We start from the raw sequence: 3,715 nt of genomic DNA, 5'->3' as shown, positions 1-3,715 counted from the left end.
TTTTTTTCTTTTCTTTTCTTAACCACGGGAAAGAGTTAGGTATCAATTAAATTTATAAGCACAAGGTTCAGAACTGCAAGAGCGAAAAAAAAGCAGGTATTAAACTTGCCTCCATTAAACCAACATCTCTATTGTTTTCTCGAATGTGTCACGTTTAGGTTAGGAACCCACATGCAGAGACTTAACAGAGTTATTTTAATGATAAACAGCAAAATGCTCAAAAGCATCCAAGTGAAAACAGCATGGTATGAAGATAAGGCAGAGGACCACACTGTATGGCGGAATGAGAAACGATGTGAATATACAAGTACATCTAAAAGAAAAAAACAAAAAAATGCATAAAAGTGCAATATTTCTTCCCAGTAATCTCAGAAAGGAAAACTCATATATTATATAGATTCATCACACATAGAGTGATATATTCCATTGTTTCTTGTAATTTTGACGACGGCGGCTCACAGATAATGAAAACCACAGATTCAGTGTGCACAGACAATTTGAATACTGTGAAAACGGTTCATGGTGTCACACCCCAATCAGCTAATTAACTCAAAACACCTGCAAAGGTTTTCCCCAGCCTTTAAGCGGGCTACACAATCATGGTCTAAAAAAGCCGTTGTTGAAGAAGATGGAAGGAAGAAGTGTGGAAAGAAAGGTGGAACACCGAGACAGAGAACCGCAGCCTTGAGAAGATTGTTGAGGGGAATCCATTCCAGAAGAGCCACCAATTCTAGACATAGGCTATAAATGTTGCATTAATCGAGCCACCCCACAACCAGAGACAACATCAGAGGAGAAAAGGAACTGGATTTTTTGCACAATGGTGTCCAGAGTCAAGTGTCCTGATGAAAGTAAGTTCTGAGTTTTATTTGGAAAACAAGGTCATGGAATCTGGAGGAAGAGTGGAGAATCCAGAGAATCCACGTTGCTTGAAGTCCAGAATGAAGTTTCCACAGTCAGTGACGGTTTGGACGCCCGTGTCATCTGCTGGTGTCGGTCCGCCGTGTTTTCTGAAGGCCAATGCAGCATCTACCAGGAAATTCTAGAGCACTTCATGCTTCCCTTTGCTGGATGGAGATGTTAATTTTACTTTCCATCTGGACTTAATACCTGCTCACACTGCCAAAGGAACCAAAAGCTGGTCCAATGACATTGGTGTTCCTGTTCTTGATTGGTCAGTCAACTCCTCTTTCCTGAACCCTTTAGAAAATCAATGAACTGTTAAGATGAAGATTAGAGAGGCACCTGACCCAGAAAGGCAGCTATCAAAGCAATCTGGGTTTCAACAACACCTACGTAGCGCCACAGGCTGATCGCCTCTATGCCACGGTGCACTGATGCAGTAATTCATGCAAGAGGAGCCTCAGCTAAATACTGAGTGCATAGAAATGTACATAGTTTCCAGAAGGCTGGCATTTGTGCTTAAAACATTTCTCATTGAACCAATGAAATATTCTACTTTTATGAGACACTGGATTTTGAGTTTTCTTTAGCTATAAGCCATGGTCATTCAAAATGCAACAAAAAAAATAATAGAAGCTTTAAATATTTTATGCTGAGCAATAAATCTCTATAAAAACACAGTTTCACTTTCTAAGACAACTGGCAAGAAATATTGCTCTTTTATGCAAAACTATTTTTTTTCTTAGATGCACCAGAATGTTAGAGGTAAATATGCATTCTGCAAAGTCAGAATGCAGCAAAAAGATAATGATATTATAGGGAATAGCTGTGAAGGAGAGCATAATGGCAGACCTGGGATAGGTGAATGAAAAATACTGGAGAACAACTTAAGACACAAGGAAACTACAAATGAAGTTAAAAAAGAACCATCTCAGAAAAATCAAGTCCAGTCCACACAAAGCACAGAACTCAAAAATAATTTAACAACAAGGAATGAACAGACGAGGACATGATCAGAATGCAAAGAAGAAAACTGAAGTCCAAACCCAGAAGAATCATGACAAAATGTTGTATTTTGTAAGTGGAAAGTAATTCTTTGTAAATTAACCTATATAATGTCTCATTTGGGGAATTAAGTTACTGAAATTAAATTTTAATCTGTTTTATTGAACGCGTCTATACAGCTTTCCACTTTTAAGATGAGTGAAATTCCAAAATGAATTGGTTTCTTTTTGTCTTCCTCAGTTTTTTCAGCAATCACAGAGAATTCTCAGGTGAATTCAGGCACGCACATTTCATTGACAGCAATCCCAGAGCCGTAAATCTGAACGCCCTCCTCCTGAATGAACTCCCCTGAGTAAATCAACGAATTGAGCCGAGCCGTTTTGGAATCTCAGAGGGGTAATGAATTCAGTTCTGCCTTTGGAAGACAGGTGTGCATCTGATAGCGTCCCAATCAATCGCTCCATTAGTTAGGATCTGTTGCCGCTTGCTTGCTACAGACGAAGATATCTTGGGAAAACCATGGTTGAGAAAACGGGGTAAACAAGGGATGATTCAAGCCCACTTTTATCTAGATGGCAGCAGGCACAGCAGCCAGGATGATCATCTACAATTTCAAAAGGCATAATTGCAGGTTTGAAAAATGAGCCCAAAGACATATGAACCAGCCCAGAGAAAGTCAGAGGCATTCTCCAGAAAGATTGTTTTATTTCCTTCTTTAATAAAGGAAAGCCTTGAGAACTGATTAAGATGCCATGTTTTCCTACAAAAACTTTAAAACAAGCTGCAACAAGGAGTTCGTTGTTCATTCTCCCTTCTGAAAAAGTAAAATAGCACAACTGCAAACCGAGCAAAATCAGTCAATCCAACTGAACTGACGAAGGCAAGGGGAGAAGATGGCTTTAAGGAAGCAGCCAAGAGGCTTGTGGTACCTCTGGAGGAGCTGCACAGACACACAGCTCAGGTGAGTAAATCTATTGACAGGACAACTGTTACTTGTTAACTCCTCAAACCTGGTCCTGTGTTGAAGAGTAACAGGAAGAAAGCAAGTGTTGAACACGCTACTCCCATCACCATGGGACGCTTTTCTTCTGCAGAATCAGGGAAACTGGTCAGAGTTGATGGGAAAACGGGTCGAGGTAAAAACAATGCAGGACAATCCTGGATGAAAATCAGTTTGAACCTGCAGAAAGTTTGACAGTAAGTCAAGTTTTTGTCACCTGGGCGGTTGTCCATGCCGCCCATAGCAGGAACCGCCGCTGGTTATGATTCGAGGCGGCGAAACATGGAACTGCTGCTGTACAAATTACTCAGAAGGTTGTTGCTAAGGTAACTAAAGAGCACTGAGTTACTTGACGCCAGAGGTTGAGCAGGTTAATTCTTTCCTACACCTAGATCCCCCAGAATGCTCTGCGGTTCTGGAATGAAGTTCAGTAAAATGATCGAATATTCTATTAAAGGTATTATCTACCCCATGTTTTATGGCGATATAAATTGTTGCTGATTTATTGTCCAGCCCTAATAACCACTTTTTTTTTTCCACACAGTCGTGCACTACTTCCTGTTGGTCTATCACAGAAAACACACACAAAAAAAAGAATACATAGGAGTTTGTGGTAGCAAATGTGACGTTTAGCGTAAATACTGTTGCAATATGTTGATGTTTGAGCCTTGGAACAGTAATCAATAAGAGATGATGACCTCACCATATTTTGTGAGATAAAGCTTCCTGTGTGTTAACTTTAGGAAAACAATAGCCTGAATAATAATAATAATAATAATAATAATAATAATAATAATAATAATAATA

The 3,715-nt window shown here is 39.5% G+C and overlaps 1 protein-coding gene across 1 annotated transcript in view; it reads right to left on the bottom strand.

Moving 5' to 3' along the window:
• LOC103148058 (probable G-protein coupled receptor 149) overlaps positions 1-3,715 on the bottom strand; it is a 17,546-nt gene that overhangs the window by 8,849 nt on the left and 4,982 nt on the right. The window lies entirely within an intron of this gene.

Source organism: Poecilia formosa, unplaced genomic scaffold (genome assembly GCF_000485575.1).
Source record: "Poecilia formosa unplaced genomic scaffold, Poecilia_formosa-5.1.2 Scaffold197, whole genome shotgun sequence".
Lineage (NCBI taxonomy): Eukaryota > Metazoa > Chordata > Actinopteri > Cyprinodontiformes > Poeciliidae > Poecilia > Poecilia formosa.
The sequence above is the reverse complement of the archived record's forward strand: the minus strand, read 5'-3'. Positions and strand labels throughout refer to the sequence as shown.